The sequence below is a fragment of the Ochotona princeps genome, chromosome 21 (assembly GCF_030435755.1).
Source record: "Ochotona princeps isolate mOchPri1 chromosome 21, mOchPri1.hap1, whole genome shotgun sequence".
NCBI lineage: Eukaryota > Metazoa > Chordata > Mammalia > Lagomorpha > Ochotonidae > Ochotona > Ochotona princeps.
In genome coordinates, this window is record NC_080852.1 from 18905985 (window position 1) to 18926775 (window position 20791).

General features: G+C 41.8%; 1 protein-coding gene and 1 long non-coding RNA gene across 3 annotated transcripts in view; one reads left to right on the top strand and one right to left on the bottom strand.

Annotated features, from left to right (window-relative positions):
• Window positions 1-20791, top strand: part of FHIT (fragile histidine triad diadenosine triphosphatase) — a 784365-nt gene that overhangs the window by 646394 nt on the left and 117180 nt on the right. The window lies entirely within an intron of this gene.
• Window positions 14903-17757, bottom strand: LOC131482820 (uncharacterized). The gene is made up of 2 exons (XR_009247318.1): window positions 17384-17757; window positions 14903-15095 (listed from the first exon to the last, which is right to left on the bottom strand). It is a non-coding gene; the product is annotated as an uncharacterized LOC131482820 (long non-coding RNA).

Here is a 20791-nt window from a genome sequence, read left to right on the forward strand (position 1 = left end):
TTTTAAAAATCATTTTTATACCCACCAGCCATGCTAATTGTACTAAATACAGGTAGTTGAAAAGGCTCCTATATTGAGCATGCCTGTGTTTGAGAGTATGCAGTGTTTTATTTGAATAGTAGACAAGATAAACACCTCACTTTTGAGACTGATTGACAATGAGAAAGGATGCTATTTGGGTGAAAAGGAGATAATACAAATAATATTTATGTAAATTTAAAGTACTTTAAGTTCATCGTTTTTGTTGTAGTCCATATTGGATTTACTTAGTAACAGACACCTTGGCTCATTTAATTTGCTGGTGGGGGTTAGGAGAGAAAAGAGTGACACGTTATTTATTCAGAAATTATACAGGAACAGATCTAGCTTAATTCAAACTGAATTTACTTGCTAAAACTCTGTTATATGTTAATCTAATATATCCTTAGCTTTAGACCATCACCAAGTAAAGACATTTTGAACTGTAACATTGTGTGCTACTTTTTAATTATCTGCATTGTCCTTGTTCTCATTTTTCTGAAAAAGAAATGAGTATATGAGAAGTAAGTAAGGACAACTTGGAGTCCTTACTTTGTTGCCCTTGAGAGTGGCTTGGGGAGCTTCTCTAACTCCTGGAGATTATATGTGGATTTATATGTGGATGTTTATCTGTGTGTCTGTTGTACTCAGGGGATCCTTGGTTTTAGCCACATGTTGATGCCTATCATCTTCAACTTGAGAATGTTGTCATTCAGTCTTTGCTGTGTGACAGTTGGAAGTACTCAGATGCCTCACTGTGGGCAGTGAATAAAAAGATGAATACTTGAGATGCAGGGACCAAAGGTACAGTGTCAGTACTCGTGTCTGATGTCAGACATGTTTGTTGTTTTCAGAAAATAGAGCCATGAATCCCTTTCCTTCTTTCATTTTTAAGTGCTGTTGTGAGTTGAAATAAGCAACACCATTGCTATTCCAAGAGCTCTCAAATTGAAAGTGACTGATTATAGTTACTGACACTGCTTACAGGGACTAAAGACTGGTGCCATATTTTCATTTAGTCAGAGTGTATGAGCCTAGAAGGAATTGAATACTGCTCTGGCTAATGGCAAAATAAGAGCTAGTAATGAAGAAGATGCTTCATTGACCTAACATCTTTATCATGAATTAATTCTCTTAAATATGTCAAAATTATCTCTGTTGTTGCTATTATAATAACAACAGCTAATGACTTTTAAAAGATTCCTGGGTGTCTGATACTGTCTGAAGCTTTTTACACGGATGAACTCATCTGGTCTTTATCACTCTGTAATTCATAGACATTACTGTTTCCATTTACAGTTTTTAAAACAATATTTTCCTTATTTATTTGAAAGACACACACACACACACATACACACACAGAGAGAAACTTCTCATTTGGTAGTTCATTCTCCAAATGTGCCACAGCAACCAAGACTGAGCCTGGCTACTGCCAGGAACCTGAAATGTAATCCAGGTCTCTCACATGGGTAGCAGAGACCCAGGTACTGAACCTATTACTTGCTGTCACACAGAGTGAAGCTGAGACGGAGAACAGAAGCAGGACACCACACCAGGCACAGTGAAACAGGATATGGGTATCCCAAGTGGCACTTATCCCTGTCAAATGCTAACTTCCTGTTCTACCCATTGTATAGAAGTAGGACTGAGGCACCTAGAAATTGTTGTATGGGTTACACATCCTCTGAGTTTCTGTATGAAGAATCAAAGTCAGGTAATCTGACATCCTAGATCAGGGATTAGGCTTGCTTTGGCCTTAGTGCTTGATGGAGAAAGTGTGAGAAGCTTAGAAACCAGAGCGCTCCAGCGAAATGTGGTTCCTTCTTCCTGAAAAGGAAGCTGCGGTAGAGCCCAAAGCTGCTGAGAGTGAAGGCTGATTTGGCACAGAAGGTTGAGAAAGAATCCTCGGGGTAGATTGAAGATACAGGAAGAGAAGAAGGTAGGGAAGAGAAAAGTAGACCTCTGATCCAGAAAAGAAGATACATAAAGGTCATACTGAAGAAAGGAGCTTGGGATGTTCTAGAAAAAGCTGAGTGGGCATTGTGAGAGAAGTGGACAGAAGGTAGATGACTAATTGCAGCCATGTGAGCAGTGCGGAGCTATGTTTGTATGTTCTGATGTCACAAGCTCATGGGAACACACTTTCTTGTGTTTCATTTCCCAGTTTCACACAGGCCGCTTCTCTGTTGATTCCTGTGGTGTAACGCTTGGCCATCTTGTTCTACAGAAGGGAATGACTTCATTGGCTTAGCCAGTGAACGGATGCTCAAAAAGAATGTAGGCCAAAGAGTGGGAAAGAACTTGAAAGTACTAGAAGGAAGACAAACTAGTTAAAATAAGATTGAGTCTTCCTGTAATTTAATAAATCAGCATTAAAATAAGAGTAAGTCTGAAGCTTTATGTGTCTCATATGACATCTTTGGCTGTTGATGAATCTAGCAGTTGTTATGGTCATGTCATTATTACCCATTTCGGACATAATGATTTCATCTAGACTGCATTATTAACGTTAGTTTTCCTTTATCAAGCTCTACAGATTATTGAGTTATTTGTGTTTTGTCTGTTGTTATTTTTTTTTTTTTGAGCAGTTCATCTTTGTCACAGCAGGCATCACGTGGTTACGATTTCATGTTTGCTCCAGCTCCCCCATCGTGGCAAATGGCAGTTGATTAGGGCTTTCTTTAGTTCATTATCAATGTTTTCTACCTTGCAGATAGAGCTGTTAAGATGAATATATCACATCCCAGAGATCCTATAGAGCTCGTTATTTCTGGGTGATTTATTACCCTCACTGTGGAAATGTTGTTAGTGAATGTTGGGGGAGCAGTGGCTGTATTGAGAAATATCAATGTATCCTGATGTTCTGGCTTGCAGTGACAGTCACAGATCCATCTCACTGACAGTTACCTTGTTAACATTTTGATCAGATGGCAAATTTGTCATTTTTCATGGTAACAAGCGAAAGTTTGCACAAGAACCACAGATAGATGGGGACGATCAAACGGCCCTCCCTGAATTTTTCGGTGTGATGTAATCCGTAATCTGGGAGGGAAGTGAAATAATTACTCTGTGGAAAGCTCATCCACTAAAAAATCTGTTTGTTGTAGGAAACTCAGATTTTTCTTCATTTGACTGAAATGTACCCTCTTATTTTTGTCTCTTTGCCTTTGCTGACAGTTTGATTAACATACCAAGCCTACGTGTAATGGGGAGTTAGAACAAAGGGTTTACAGTCAGAATGACATGGCTCAATCACGGTGTAAGATGTGAGTCAGGGGTGGAGAAAATAGCACGCAGAGTTCTAAGATGTATTAAATTAGCAGACACAGGCATGGGATTCAAGGGTTTCCTTCTTTTCCCTTTGAACTTGCTCTGAAGCCCTCTTTGATCAGCATCATTGTCAAGCAGTATAGATGGCTCTCCTGATCTCCTCCAGTGACTGTGAAGTGATCGTGTCCAGGCCTCACTCCTGTGTGATCACCCAGTTGCTGTTGGTTTTGTATTGTTGTTCTCCTGTTTTCTCTTAGGCTGTTTTCCTGCTGCTGTGAAATCTTTAAACTCAAAGTTCTTTTGAAATCCCTGAGTGTCTCTGATGCTCAGGAGGGTGATTGTGTTTGCAAGAGAAGCTCACTGTGGGGACAGCATTTCTTTCTTTTTGTTTTTTAAAAAAAGTTTATTGATTTGGAATATTGACACACAGGGAAGGAAAGAGGCAAAGGTAGAGATGACAGATGAGAGAGAGATTGAGAGAGAGAGAGAGAAGCTCTCTCTTTCTCTCTGCTGGTATACTTCTAAAGAGAGACAGACAGACAGGGATGAGAGAATCTGTCTCTGCTGGTCTAATTCCAAATGACTGAAATAGCCAAGGCTCAATCGGGCTGCAGTGATGAACCTATAACCCTGTGTGGGTGTCCCACCCTGTCTTGGGTGACAAGAACCCAAGTCCTTTGTCTTCTACTACCTTGCCAGGTGCATTAGCAGGGAGTGGCAACAGAAGCAGAGCAGCTGGGACTCTAACCAGCACTCTAACATGGGATGGTAGCGTTGCAAACAGTGACTTCACACACTGTGCCAAAACCGTAGGCCCAAGAGGTTGGGTTTCTTTACTCCGACTCAAAGTCAGACTGTACTCCTGACTTGCCTGTGAAAATGTTAGTTTTTGGTTTAAAGATCATCCGTCAGAGCTCATAAGAACTTCTGGCAAAATCAATATCATTGAAATTCAGATAAGAATTGCCTTAGTACAACTGGGTTGCTACTTGCAGCAGGAAAATAGGGCTCTAGGTGTCAAATAGAAGCTTCTCCTCTAAATTCCCATAGAACTCTCACATTCTCTTTGTCTCCGTCTCTCTCTCTCTCTCTCTCTCTCTCTCTCTCTCTCTCTCTCTCTCTCTCACACACACACACACACACACACACACACACACACACACACACACACACACACACTCTTGGATGTCCATGACATAGTTGGTTTTCAAACATTTCTGTCATTCGTCATGACCTTGGGAAACATTATGTTGTGTTGCTTCATGCCTGCAGTGAAATACAGCAACAAGGGGGAAAACATGCCAAGCATATTTGTCTTTCCTTTGTTCAAGTGGCTTTTCAAAGGCACCAAATGCTCATGGCTGCATTTATAGGAGCCACTTTTTTTTTTTCTAATGACAGTACACTTGTTAACCTAAAATGCAGCCTCTTCTTTCTGGTTAGTTTAGCTTCTGTTCATACATCCATCTCCGCAGAGATGAAGGTGAACAGAGAAGGTGAAAGCCATGCATTTGATCCTCATGATTTATCTGCGAACACTTTGCTGAGATGTGAGTAAGCATGTGTGCTTTCTCATCTTCACCTAACTCACTGTCTCTGGCTACTCAGCTCATTTGGGAGTGGAGAAGATGCTCTTCCCATTTACCCAAATACGGGAGCTGGAATTTGTCATTTTGATGACTAGTGTGCTTACAGTGAATATGCAAAGTGATGTAAGAAATCACATGGAATCTCATTTTCCTGGCAGGAAATCCTGTGGTATTCCTTTTAGCCAGTCTGAAATCTTTTTCTTTCGACCCTTCTTTTTTTCTTTACTCATCTTATCACAGTCGAAACCACTATTTCACAGGTTTGAACAAGGTCAGTGTCTTAACTGAATTCTTCACAAATATTGCTGAAGACCAGGTGTTTGTTCATATGTTCATATGAAGCCATCTTTGTGTCACTTGTCACTGCTCCAGGACTCCCAGCCCCTGTTGAAGTGTTGCGTCTTTTTAAAGGGGGATCGCAGGGCCAATGCTGTAGTTCGGTGGGTTCAGTCGCTGCTTTGACACCAGCATCCTCTGTTGGAGTGTGAGTTCAAGTCCTGCTGTTCTTCCTCTGATCTAGCTTCCTGCGAATGGCCCTCTGCCACCAGCATGGAAGCCGGGGATGCAGGTCCTGGCTCTTGCCTTCATTCTGACCCAGAACTGGCTCTTGCAGCCATTTAGGAAGTGAGCCAGGCCCTGGTAGATCCCTCTCTGTTTTTCCTCCTTTTCACTGTCACTGTGCTTTTCTAATGAATATTTTTTAAGTAAAATAGAGGCTTAGTAGTTGTGATCTCTGGAAAAAATACAAAGAAATATTCCTCTTTATACATCTAAAATAGTCTTTTATACATTGAAGAGCTCATTCATTTTGTCTCTCCCTTTTTTTCAAAAAAAATTATTTGCTTTTATTGCAAATACAGATCAGATTCATAGGGAAAAGGAGAAACAGGAAGACCTACCATCTACTGGTTCACTCCCCAAGTGGCTGTAACAGTCAGAGCTGAGCCAATCCCAAACAAGGAGCTTTTTCTGGATCTCCCACACAGGTGCAGGGTCCCAGACTTTAGGCTGTCCTCTGCTGATTTCCCAGGTCACAGGCAGGGAGGTGGAAGGGAAGTGAAGTAGCCAGGACATGATCTGGTACCCATATGGGTGCTTGCAAGGTAAGGATTTAGCCATTGAGCCATTATGCCACCTTCTTCCTCCCACCGCCCACACACCTTTTTCTTTTTTCTTTTTCCTTCTCTCTCTCTTTTTTTGAATACTTAGAAAGAGCTCATTCATTTATGGCTATGAGTTATCTTATAATTACCAGAATTTGTACTGTATAGATTTGCCTCTCTTTCTCTTTCTTGGTACTGGAGTAGAGAATCTGTCCACTCACGTGCCACCACCAGGTGTGTTCCCTGAAGAGTCCCAGTGTAAGCAGTCAGATGAAACAGCCATCACCTTGAATAGTCCCCACAGTGGTCAACAAGGATGTGGATCATTTTGTCTGAAGCCTTGGTGCCAGTGACAGAGGGTCTTAAATCATGGTCTGCAGTATGTTCCCTGGAAACAACTCTGACATCTCTCACACGTGGTTGTCTGTGTAGGAGCCACGCTTTCTTCTTAGGTCGTAGAGGAAATGAGAAGTAACAAATTAGACACAGCAGTGCCCAGAGAGCAGGAAATGCCTGGGCTGGAGCTGGACCAGGCCAAGGGACTTTCCTAGAAAAAGATCACAATTTCAGGAAAAAAAAAAGAGTCATCACTTGGTCAGGTGGGAGATGGCTCCTAGAAGTTTCAGTTTTCTCTTTCATCTTGTTTTCTCTGCTTCTTTATTTTTGCTTTGAAAAAAAAAATAGGACTTGTCTTGGGTGCTGATTATAGTCACTGAGCAGAAGAGGATTATATATATACACACACATATTATACACAGTTAATATATAGTATATGCATATTACATATATAATTCCCACCTTTTATCATTTAAGTATATGAGAGATTAACATCAATAATAACAGAAACTTCGGCAATGAAATGTAATGACAGTAATGTGAATGGTGTGTATTTGCCTCAAAATCTTATGTCCTATTCTCACCCTTCTTGGGACAATCTGATATGATATTTGTGTGATGAGATGAAGGGAGGTAGAAGACATAGACATTTCAGCATAGTGCTGGGCTGCTGTGAAAGAGGGCCTTAAGTTCAAGCACTAACACACTGTGACAGTCAAGCTGATAGAGAGATGGCTGCTAACGGCTCCCATGCAGGTAGCATTTTCAATGGGGCTACACTGAACAAAGGACAAGATAGAGCCAAAATGACACCCAGACTTCTCATGCTACTCAGAATAGTCCTCCATTCACCAGGTTTGACTTCTCTCTGAACTTTTTCATTTAATATTTTTGAATCATTGTGGACCAAGCATAGCCAATTGTAGAAAACTAAGCTGCAGGTAAAGTGTGACTAATATATTTCAAAGTAAAATGAGGGTGCTTTCTGAGACAGAACAGATGTAAATTATATCTTAGCTTGAGATCAGAGATTCTCTCCAACATGATTTTGCACGCATAGGCATGTGTCTGCACACACAAACACACTCAGGAAGACATTTGGCCTTGTCTCAAAGGTTTTTTTCTTTTTTCTTATCACAACTGAGAAGCAGTTCTGTGCACCTAGCATAAAGTATAGCCACTGATACAGTTGATACGCTACCATCCGCAAGATAGCCAGTCACAATCAAGTATTGGGCCCAAAATGTCAGTATGGTCAAGGCCTGAAACCCTAGGCTGCAGATTGGATAGGAACAAGAGTTACCAAATTGAAAAAACTAGAATGCAACCGCGTTGCACAAGGGCCATCCTGTTTGGTTGCACCACTGATATTTGGCCACTGAAGGGTTGTGTGTGCAGGGAAGTGGGTTTTTAGAAGGTGTTTGTGCCTTCCTTTGTTTTTCCTCCTCAGCACAATGATAGTCTGGGAATAAATAATCAGTAAATGCATTGGCCATCTGCTTGTGCAGCCATCCCAAAAAGATTAACTGAGTATCTAGTAGGTGCCTATCACAGTACAGCATGTCAGATGTGGAGGTGACTTCATGACCAATATCTGGACATAGGTGTAGGCCACAATCAAAAAGTAAGGGGTACAGTGAAAAATCAAAGGAAAAACAGTGAGTGAGTGAATCGCAGCAAACTCAGCAAGGACGGGAGGATGGAACAACTTTTTTGGTAACAATCACTTAGTTTGGGGTACACAGGAGATGAAGGTCTGCTTCAGGATGTTGAAGCTGGGTAATTAAAAGGGGAGACTGGCCAAATGCAATCTTGTTTGCTGGGAAAGCTGTCACATCCAGCTTTGCAACTGTTGAGTTTCATGTGCTGTCCATACGAGTTGGAGCGATGGGAGAGAGTTGAGCCTGGGGAGCATAGAATTATGGGAGCCTCCTGCAGAATGCCCTTCTGCCCCTGTGTTCAGGAGCTGTAGGTTTATTCATTCTAATAACACAGATGTAGGCGATCTGCTATGTCCAGGCTGTGTTATTTTCTCAAAGTATTGTGAAAAATGTTCAGAAATCTCCAGGGATTTCTTTTTTTTTCTTCCTCTTTCCTAAATATGAATCTTGTTATGTGGCTTATTAGAAAACTCCCCAGTCAGCCCTGAAATTCTCTGTTGATGACAAGCATCATTCTCAGAAATGGCACTCCCTCTAGGATTATGAACATCTATCTCTGCCATGAATTTTGCCCATGAATAGAAGTGTTTTTTCTTCTCATCCTCACATAAACATGGGCACATGGCTTTATTTTTTAGAGACTCCCAACACTTCACTGGTTCACTGTCCCCCACCCCAAGTGCTACCAGAGACCTCCAGCTTAGACCAGAGTTGGGACCCAGTAATTCCATCCAGGTGACCCATGTGGTTGCCAGGGACCTATTTTGAATTATCACCAACTGCTTCTCAGGGTCTGCATTCATGGGAATCCATAGTATGGAATCCCATCCAGGCCCTTCCATCTTGGATATGGGCACCTTGTTTTCACTTAGAGAGAGACAGAGACACAGAGAGACACACACAGAGAGAGAGAGAGAGAGAGAGAGAGAGAGAGAGAGAGAGAGAGAGAAAGAGAGAGAAAGAGAGAAATGCCATTAACAGGCAGGACTCAACCAGGCCAAAGCTAGCCTGGTTGCTCCAGTCCCTCAGTGTTGGTTGCAACCCTCCCCACCCCCCGTGGCTTTCAAAACAGAGCAAAAGATACTAAACTGCTATCCCTCGTCATTTTCCTCTCCCCTGCTGTGCCATAGGAGAGTCCCAGGTAGGATGCTGCCTCCTTGAGGAAGACAAATGTGTAAATTTTGGTTTCCGTACCTTTTTCCAGACAGCGCCTGCTCTGTAGTGTACCCAGATGACTGCAGGCTTTCATTTGAGCTACAACTTGATCTTTGGGGAGTTTGTATCCACCTTGCTTTGCCTGTGCCTATTTCACTAATTTACCAGAGCTGTTTAGAGACGCATCATTTTCTTAACACACAGCACAAGCTGACTCTGGCCTCTTGATGTCAAGAAAGAAATTGATTTGACCTCTGTGATGCCATCTAGTTATTGTTCTGGTAGATTCTTTCTGTGAGAGATGGTTCCTTGGGACAATCAACTTTGCAAAATACTAAAGCATGCAGAGAATCAAATGAGATGAGCTGAATTGGAATCTCTCCTGAGGTGGCTAGTGTAAACACTCTGCCCTAGCAGGTATTGCTAATCTATCAGCAATTCCCTACTATTGCAACTAAACATGGGCTAAAACTATCTTTTTGGCAGTCAATATCAATTCATTGGAGGTAGCAAATGAGATGATAACTTTCATTACATCCCTAGATGGGCTGTGAAATGTACCAAGCACGTTTGGGGTTGATCATCACAGCTCTAATTCTCACTTTTCTGATCTGTGAATTTGGGTGGAGGTGTTAACACTACCGCACAGTGTCCTGGTACAACTACTCTAACATCTGAGAAAGCATTTTGGAAATTGTCCTGACATCTTAAAATTGTAGACTGTATTGCTAGTATAAACAGCAAAAGGCAAAGAGTCTCTACAAAGTAAGAAAATATTCACAAAGTTGATACCACTGTTGCTCAAACTGGGCCCAGAACTTTCAGGTGGCTGCATTAGTTATTTCTTAGAAGAACACATACTGCTTAGCACTGCTGGTGCAGGATTTGCCACTCCTGGGACTGCAGTTAAGGAGCAGAGCTATACAAAATATCATTAAGGATCAGTGCCAGTCCTGAAGAAATGCACAAAACTAGTGCAGAATGAGAGATTTCATGGCAGTTTCCTATCAGTGTGACATCCAAGTGTGTGATCAGTGGGCTAGTCCTGCCGAAAGAGGTTCACTTCCACTGTGGTCACACTTGGGTCATACATTGCATGTGCTTAGAGCTATGTATTAGTCAGTCTCATGAATCAGTGCCATGAAAAAGATCTCTCTCTCTCACACACACACACACACACACACACACACGCACGCACACACTGTACGTCTTTCACCTGCAGGTGATTTGAAATGCACTGATATAAAGGATCGATGCCTATGATCTGAGTGTTGCAATCGCCACAGCCAGAAGAAGCCAACTCTGGTAGGAATGGAAACAGTTATCATACTTAGGAGATGACTTCATTGTGTGTGTATTTGATACATTTTCATCTCTTTCAATGGAGATGATTTGTAGCCAAAATGCTGCGGAAAAAGGAAATAAGATATAAAGAACTTAAAATGTAATTCACTCTCCAGATGGTCACACTGACTAGAGCTGATCCACACCTAAGCCAGGAGTCAAGATCTTCATCCAGGTATCCCTATATGTGAAGCCTGAGTCCAAACACTTGGGTTATCCTGTGCTGCTTTTCCCAGAGCATTAGTAAAGAGTTGAGCTGGAAGTGGAGCATCTGAGATTGGACCAGCACCAGTATGGAACGCCAGCGTTGCGGACACTGGCTTTGCGCACTCTACCGTAATATTGGCCCCTGTGATCTTTAGCAACAGAACTAACTAGATCTGATGGTTGACTTCTTTAAGCCTTATTTTCCTCACCTATAAAACAGGAATGGGAATCTTTATCCTCCAAATATAGAGGTGGAATGAGGCCATCCGTGGGTAGTGTTTATCATAGCATCTGGGAAAGGCTAAGGGCATGGTACCCAGCTGAGGGGTACGGTGAAGGGTAAAATTAGGAGATGTCTGATTGTAAAGCAGAGCAGGATTTGATGCCAAGCTGTGCCACTTCCCAGAGGATGATGTTGAGCAAATTCTTTGAGCTTTGTAAGCCTCAGTTTCCCCTACTGTGCAATGGGGTTGATGATGATTGCTGTTATGAAGATTAGTAATAATAATATAGGTGATACTAAGCATAGTCATCACTTGATAAGTAGCACCTGAAAATGGCAGCTGTGGTTATGATTAGCTATTCACTTTAGCAGAAGACTCCAAATTTTCCAGATTTAGGTATCTTTAAAGAATAAAACCAGACAAAAACTTTCACTGGATTTTAAGTATGCATTCTTTATCTAGTATCTTGAGATGAAATGGTAAATCATTTTTAAAAGGTATCATTTAAGGAAGACTGCAATAATGACTAGTATGAGAAAATGCAGGCTTTCATTATCCAATACACTTTAGTAAGGGTATATATATATATATTAAAAGCAATATATATATATATATATATATATATATTGCTTTTAATATGATGACTAATTTAGGGAATTCATCATCTCCTAAATATATTTGTAGTTATAAATTTGGCCAAATAAAGAAGATTAACATTAATCTGAGGGATGCTTATGCATCCTTTACTCTCCTTGCAAGTGGGTTGAGCCTGTCAGTTTGAGTGCAGCCCTGCCCATTTCATCTTGGAATCAGAGTCCCTGAGCAAAGCCTGCCTGCACTCGCATAGAACATGTGTTCAAATTGGCCATTGACTCCTATTTTTTCTGCCTGCCAGTTGGGACTTCCAGCCCTTTCTTTCTAATCATAGTGCCCTAGTTCTGCTGGACTGCTGTCTCTCCTGTACAAATGCTTCATATGGTTTTGCGTGCTCATCCAGTCATAATTTTCTAACTATTAGGATGGGGATGTGTCCAGGTCTGACTAATCAGCCTTGGCTGCAGAATTGGAGTGATGACTGATCCAAAAGAGTCACTCACAGTCTTACACTACAATTTCATACCCAAGCAATAGGAATGAGAATTTTTTTCTTCCCCTTCAGTCTAAGTATGCTAAGCTTGCATGATTTTAAGCGTTGAAATGGCTAAAATTCTACTTCTTCCCTTAGGTTCCCCATACAAAGAAGTACAGGAATTTGGCCCAGTACCCATAGAAAAGAGTTATGAGAGAAAGAACATTTTGGGGGCTTCATTTTGCACTTACATAAGCTTTTGAGTTCAGATTATCTTTAATATTGGTTGCAACTGAAGAAAATGTTGATTGTTCTGTGTTGCTATCAGAGAAATGCACTGTGAACCATATGGTGATAGATGGCCAGAAACTGACTTTTGTAATAAAGCAATACCGTTAGGATGGCAAGATTCAGGATCTCATTCCTGCTTTATATTATCAAAGAATACTTGTGTTCATTTTTTTAAGTTTTTAACTTTCAAAAAGTTATAATTATTTACTTATTGTTTGAAAGTTTTAAATTATTCTTGTTTAATTTGAGAGGTACACAGACTGAGTGCTCCCTTCTGCTGATTCCACAATAGCCAAGGATAGTGTGAGATTACAGCCAGCAGCAAGGAGGGCAAGCTTTGTCTCCCCCAAAAGGTGAAGACAGCCAAACTGTGTAAGCCATCATCATTGCCTCCCAGGGTCTGCATTGGGAGGAAGCCGACATCCAGAGCTGGAACAGGAAAGCAGACAGGATGCTCTAATGTGGGGCACAAGCACTCCACTGCTAAGGAAAGTGTCTGCTCTTTTAAGCTAATTTTCTTCTTTTTATCGGTCCATTGGTAAAGAGCCATTCCTTCTTTTATATATATATTTATCCCCCATTATCACTGTGAGACATACACTGATAGTTTGATGATGCAAACCTTTTTTTTTTTTTTGGTTCTGTATCACAATGGCTTAGGAACCAACAACATCAACCCTTCTGCTTTAGAACCCAAGGAACATGTGTGTAGAGAGGATTGGCATTTTTGCTGCAACTGTGCTGCAGAGAAGCAAGGTCATTTGATGAGTATTTTTCTATTCATTAAGAAATTGTTTTTATTTTTTAAAATACCTCTTCTGATAGGACCATGTTCAGTCTTTAAATAAACAGATACATCTTTAAAAATAATAAAGACAGAGTTGGGGAGAGGTAGAAACAGAGATCGTCCATTTGTTGGACTCTCCAAATGGCTGCCACAACCAGGACTGGATCAGGCTAAAGCCGGGAGCCCGAGACTTCTAGATCTCCCGAGTGGGTGGTAGAGGCTACTAGGATACTGTATCAGCATCTGCAGAATCTAATAGGATCCGGTATAACATACAGCAGTTTAGCCCACTGTAGCACAACTCAGGCCCCTTTATTTAGAGTTCTAGTCGGGGACAATGAAAGGTTATTTCTAACAAAGGTCTTTACTGCAGTTCATTTACTCAACCTAAAGGAAAGTTAACTAAGAGGAACCATGTTGTTTCCGCCTTAAGACAACCACTAGCTGTTTTATGACCTCTTTCTTTAGATTTTTTATGAAGTCCAGTTCATTTGACTCTCCACAACACGTGTGTCTCCAGACCTGCTATGATGAGTTCATGTCCTGGGGTCTGAGATATTAGGCGAATTTTATCTACAAACTTAGAGTAAAGCTCTCAAGTCTGCAGGGTAGATGGCATGGGATGTTTGTCTTAAAGTGAGTTCCAATTTTGAATTATGTAATAATTTCCTTTTGGCTGAGCCACATTGCCAACTTGTTTCGCCAGATAAGATGATCACAAAATAAAAAACAAATTGCACAAAATAAAAGAAATTGCAGGAAGGCAAATGAAGTAACTAATACAGTGATGGATTTAGAATTCAAGTGAGAAAATCCCTCTTCTCATTTATGAGGATGGGGACAATGAAAAATTTAAAAGGGAAGCAATTTCTGCCTTGAAATTTCATTTGTTACTTAATTACATGTTCTGCAGTAAATTCCTCTCACTGTGATGTTAATTGCGAATGAATGTGGTTATTACTTATGTTTTGATCTTGCATGGCCTCAGAAATTTCTTAGAAATCATACTTTTCTGGTTCGGACAGAAAGTATGTCCATATTTTTGTACAGGAAGGACCAACTACACAACAAAGTGAGTAGTCTTTGTAAAATGCCATTTAGTGACTCATTCTCTTGGGAGGTTCAGAGTGGTTCTGCTGATTATTAAGATAATTAGAGCCATCAGATTTTGCCATAGTTTTCTCTGATGGTATAATTTGTGATCTTTTAAGTAATTAGATGCTATTTTTATGATATGTCACATTAATGAAGTTCACAAGCCTCATGTATGTCATAGGAGGCAAAAAGGAAAAGAGAGATGAATCTGTTGCTGGTTTTCTATAGAAGTGGAAGTGATTGGACCTAGAGTGATGGCCTAGCAGCTAAATCCTCACCTTGCATGTACCAGGGTCCCATATGGGCACCAGTTGAATCCCAGCTGTTCAACTTCCCATCAGCTCCCTGCTTGAAGCCTGGAAAAGCAGTAAAGAACAACCCCAAAGCCTTGGGACCCTGCACCTGTGTGGGAGATCCAGAGGAGACTCTAGGCTTTGGAGAGGCTCAGCTCCAGCAATTGGCACCTGGGGAGTGAACCAGAGGATAGAAGATTTTTCTCTATCTCTCCTTCTCTTTGTAAATCTGCCTTTCCAATGAAAATAAATCTTAGAAGAAGTTGTTGAAGTGATTCAGTGATTCCTTCTGATGCTCTTTCTTCTCTTCCTTCCCTTCCCAGGACATGTTCTACCTTCCTCTCTTTCATATTGCATCAGCAAGTTCACATCCTCAAGAATAATCACATTTACCTGCCACCAAAATGTTCACATCTTCTTTTGCTTTTTCTCTTGCCTGAAAAATTACAACATTCTTTCACTCACCAAGCTGCTGTTGATGCATTGTCTGGTTTCTGTTCACAGAAACCTCCAGCTTGTTTGTGCTTTGGGGTTTTTGCCTTGGATGCTTCAGGGCCCGATATGTTTGTCTCCTGGAGCTCAGTGGTTGACTGCTCCCCCTTGTCCGAGTGTCAGCTTGGATCCCAACCACTCAGCCATGTTCTTCCTGGCATCTGTGTAAGAAAGGAATCCGTATTCCACTTGTACCATCCCATTGGCATGGTTTCTTGTCTCTAAACCATTTATTATTTTCTGAGATTATTTAAGGGGGTCTTGCCTGTGCCTAATAAACATAAAATGAGTGAATGTAACATCCCTCAAGCAGAATACTATTCCCTATGTCACCAGTTACTGAACCCAAAATATAAAACAGTAACTCTTATGAGCAAAAATATCTCAATTTTTAATCCAAATTTTTACTACAAGAGAGATAAGCATTCAAAACCAAAGCAGTGCAAAAGGGAGAGCCGGATTTGTTTGAGAGAGAAAATACACAAACATGAGTGAGTGCGAGTCATCGCCCCCATGGAAAGATACTCACTATGAGAGGGCCAGAAAAGTGTCCATTTGGAGAAAACATTCAGGAGGGCACAGACCCATAAGTAGGTTTAGAAACCAAAAACCAAAACAATGTATTCTTACATGTAATAACCATCTTTATGGGGGTAGGGGATGGTGCCAAAATTGAATGTGCAAGGAAGCTATTCTCTCCGTGGGTTGAGTGTGCATGGAGCTGCCTGGGAATTTCATGGCATTTCTGCAGTGAGCTTACTTGACTTATGTGCCATGTCTTGCTTTCTGGTCTCAAATGAAACATAATTGCATTATGAGGAAATGTGCTATGAATTGACAAATATGGAGTGGAGTTACAATGCAGGATCCGAGGCTGAAACCACTATCACCTGTGCCTACCCCGTCTTCCTGCCTAGTGCCACCATGTCAGCACCTCTCTGGGTGTAGGGTACAGAGAGGAGACATCTTGAGCTCCCTCTCCCTGACCTTACCCAAACCTGGGCTGTTTCACACAACCTTGGACTCGATGACTGCAGTTTGAACACCACGGGCTTGGACTGTTAGCTGTGGCCATAAAGAAATAGCTTGGCCCATTTCCCCACATTGTCCATGGCAGTCCAGAGTTTGGCTGGCAGGCCCTCTTGTGAATCCTGCCTTTTTTGTCTTTGTACAGGAGTCGTGAGTAGGAGGTAAGGGGCAAAAGCACTGTGTGAGTGAGTGAATGGGTCTCAACAAAAGCTCTGACGCCTTTCAAGTCCTGCGGAGGCTCTGGCCTGAAATCGCATTTGATACTTCATTATATCCCAGGCCTCACTTCCAAGAGGGGGTCATTATTTCAGCCTGTAATCCGCCATAAAGGCTTCCCATTTGTCAGTTACATCAAGCAATAGAACACACATCTCCGCATCAGACATTGGGATTAGCGCTGACAGGGCTTATGTTAAAATGCTCTGCGCAGCAGCATCTGTACGCCGAAGGGAATAGCTAACGTGCCCTGGCACAATGATTCTTTCTTCGTGGGGAGCTGGATTTATGTTTAAATACTATTAACTTTTTTTTTTTTTACTCTGACAGCTGTGGTTTAAAAGAACCATATTTAAATGTAGGAGTGAATACATTTCTATAATAATAGTAGGGCCATGTTATTAATTTTTTATGCTTTTAATTTTGATATCCCAACTCTCTAGTTTTGAGAATGTCATTTCTTCCTCAATTAAATTTTTCTTCTTCCACCATTCCCCTCCCCCCCCATTTTCAAATGAAATTGAAATTGTACTGATAAGATGGAGTGAGGTTTTGGAGATGGGGAGTTGTCAGTGCAGCAGTCAGAAATGGTTGGTTTTCAATTGAAGCTGAGCTTCGGCCATTAATTAGCAGTGATAGTAGTGGTAGTACAACTCATTAGGAGCCTGAAGCTCAGGCCCCCAGGGAGGGGCAGCACTGATGATGCAGGGATTGCTCTGGAGATTACAGGAGAGAAGAAGGATCAGGACTCCCTTCTAAATGAGCAGCAGCCAGAGTGCTTGTTTTTCCTTCCTTTCTATCTTAAGAGGTCTGCTGTGGACAGAGGTGGCTAAGCCCTAGTGCCCCACTGTTTTCCCCAAATGACCAGGAAGCACCTGTTAAAGGGTCATGATGTGTGCAGAGAAGAATACACCTGTGCTGCAATGTAGGGGATACACAGCAATTGGTGAAATGGGGAATTTGCAAGTCATCTTGATCTACCAGGTCACCAAGCAGAGCTGCATATCGTGCACTGTGTTGGCGAGTTGTGCTGCAGTCAGCCCCACTACTGAAACAGTGAAAGTTTCTGTGAAGGTTGGCTGGACTGGCTCCCTTCTTCCCCTCCATCCCTCTTTTCCTCTCTTCCTCCCCCCTCTCATCATCATCATCATCATCATCATCATCTCTCTTTCTCTGTGTCTGAAACAAATACATACATATTCACATCATAGCTGGGAGTAGTGAGGGAGATGACAGCATTGAATTAGAGACCAATACTGACCCAGGCTTCCAAGTGTCTGTCCTTGAGAGGACTCCATAAAAGGCACCACTGTGTCATGGCACAGCAGTGTAGCAGCCTGATCTTCTGCCTGTGCTACTGGCATCATATATGGGTGCTGGTTCATGTACTGGCTGCTTCACTATCCAATCCAGCTCCCCCTGAATGGCCTGGGAAAGCAGCAGAGGATGGCCCAGGTCCTTGATCCCCTGCACCCACATGGAACGTGAAAAGAAACTTCTGGCTTCAGGTGGCTCAACCCTGCAGCTGTTGTGGCCCTTTGGGGAGTGAACCAGTAGATGGAAACTCGCTCGCTTGCTGTCTCTCCACCTCTCTCTCTCTCTCTCTCCCCCTCCCTTCTCCGTAATTCTGCCTCTCAAATAGATAAATATAAACTAATAGATCTTTTTAAAAACCACAAAAGATAAGCAAAAAAGGCACTTTTTAAGCATACTGCTCATAATTTGCCTTCTCCTTTTGGTAGCAGGCATTACCAGTGATTACTGAAAGTGGGTGACCAAGTGCCCAGAGTACCCTGCTGCTTTGCTGGAGTAACTCTAAGATACACCTTCCCTTCCTTCCCAGTGGAATTGAATCACAGAATTCACCTTGATCACATATTTTGGAACCTTTTCCTTCTCTTGTCTCACTTCCACACTCCCTGCTGGTGGTTTCTGGAATCTCCTGCTCAGCCAGAGACTTGTCCAAAGGGATTACGTTAGAGGAACCCAGCCTGAGAAAGGGACAACTCGTTTACCCTGCAGTGATCCCACGAGTCAGGGCTTGGAACCTTCCCATGCCTGCTGCTCTGCACACAGGATGCTAAGAGAAAGGGTGACATTTGACACAGGTGACTCACAAGAACACCATGTGAATCTTCACATTGCTGTTTGCTTTGTGAGATGTTCCTTTGTCAGTCACCATGTCTGCAGCTGACTGAGCACATGCAGCACCAGTTGCACTTTTGTTTTTCAAGATCTGTCCTGATCATTCAGAATTCTTGGTTCATATGCATCATTACTTAGATCCATTGCTTTACACAATCCTTGAGATGAAAAGTGCTGTAAGACACAACGAAGACCACAATTGTGTTACTATTTTTAAATGAATATTGTATTTTATGTTCATCAAGTTCATAATTCCTTCTCCAACTCTATTGTTTATTTGACTTTTTACGTTAAAAAAAAACATTGTCTATGGAGATGAATGAAAATCCTAATTATGAAAACAGACCTCCTGTACTTCATGGAAATTCACATGGTGCTATTTGGGAAAGGTGATGAAAGTGGTTTTCAGTAGGATATCTGCATAAATTATAACTGATTTACAACTCATCGCCTTCCTTTTCTTGCTCCTCCTCATTGAAGAGGCCTCATTTGTGCATTATCAAAAAGGGACTATTTTTAGGGATGTGATTATTCTGCAAAAGTGCTAATAATGATGGGGAGCATTTTAAGAAGATGTACCCAAGGTGGAAGTGTCTACAGTTTCAAAAATAGCATTTTGAAGGTTTGCACTGAGCCTTCCTCACAGAGCCAACATCTGTCTTTATGGATACCTGAAAGAAGTGCCTCCCTGTGAGGTTCTTTTACATTTAGTTTTGGCCTCAAGCTCTGGAGTGCAGCAGTGAGATGCAGAAGTGCTTCCAGTGGTGTATGTTCCAATCAGGATCACGGATTAAGCAATCTTCTTCTCCCTCTTCATCTTTGCATGTGACCATGGCATCCATATTTGTGTGGAATATATGTTCTTGAGTGTTGGCCATCTTTGAAAAACACCACCTTCACCCCATGCCACCACCCCTACTTTGTCATTTCCACGTGCTTGTGTTAACTCCAGCTTGCACCAAGAGTCCGTCCCTGTCACCCTAAGGGCCAGTCAAATCCTGCTTTAAGTTTTGTTACCCAATGCCGTAAAGCCTTCTCCACTGAAATCCTCCCTCTGTCCTCAGCAAGCCCAGGTAGAGGGCTGAATAGACTGTGATAGAAGAAAAATGGTCTTTGCAGTTGTAAAAAAAATAAGTGGTCTTATCTTGAATGCTGTTATTTGGAAGCTGCAGGTTCATTATTGGAGCTTCCTAGGTTGCCATTTCTGTACCTAATACTTCTTGATTCAGAGAGCGAGCTCAGGAATGAATGTTCTCTCTCTCTCTCTCTCTTTTTTTTTTTTTTTCCTCATCCTCTGAAATCTCCTCACATTATGGCTGCCACTCTCTTGTGGCTTCTTATTCTTCTCTACCATGAATTAGATCTATTGATGTATGTGTCTTATCTCACTTTTCACATGAAGCCCAGCTCTGCGTGTGCTGTCCAGACAGCGCTTTGCTTACCTAGCTCCTGTCCGCTCAGCATCCATACAGTAACCATAAAGTCAAATTAGCAAGCAGGGTAGGCACCTGTGCCTATTCCTCCAATTTTGATGAGTTCATGTGGGTGGTATTGGTGCTTGTCTTGAAATAATGGAAGGGTTGTGTTCCTCCAAACATCTAGAAATTGAACAAACCTTCCCCTAACACCCTTCTTTTCCTGCAGCTTCTATGCCCAAAGCAATCGTTGGCCTTCGTGCAAGCACGCTCCCTATCTGGCAATTAGGATTTCTTTTCTTTTCTTTTTAGACATGTTGCCATCCTTCCCTCTTGCCCTTATACTGAATCAATCTCTGCTTGGATGTATGTATGCATAATAATAGAAATACTTTCATAATCTTAAGCTCAGCCCACTGGGCAAGGCACTAGGACTCTAGAGAAAAGTAGAGCTGAATACTTCAGGCATTGATGCTAGGGCTCCAGCAGGTGGCGCCCAAAGGTTCAGCTCAAGATGCTCTTAGGTTTCTTCCATACCCTCTTGCCATCTGGTTTTCTCTTTAAAAATATATTAACATTCACAGTTTCTAGTATTGCTGCAGACATAGATGGTGAGAAACATATTCTTGTTGTTTTCATTCCCAAGGTACCATCAGTACAAAGACAAACATCAAGCCTCTTAAGATACAAAAACAGCACCACGCACAGCATAGTAATAGAAGTTGCCACTGTGTACTCCGCATCAGAGGTGGTGTGTTCACACTCACAGGGCAAACTGGCTCTTGCATCTTCGTTAGTTCTCCATGTCTAATCGATAGGCAAGCTTCTCTGGGGGAAAAATGGAGTGGAACAGCGTGTCTTCCCTACTGATGTTTCAGGCCAGCGAAGTCGACAGACCTTGCAAGCTTCCTGCCACTCACCTCTTCCCCAGTGGAAAACTAGTATGCGTGTTATTTTTCCCAAGTTGCTTCTGTGTGTAAATAATCTTGTCTTACAAAAATAAGAAATGGATTAATGACAACGTTCTCGATAACCTTAATGGAATAAAACCA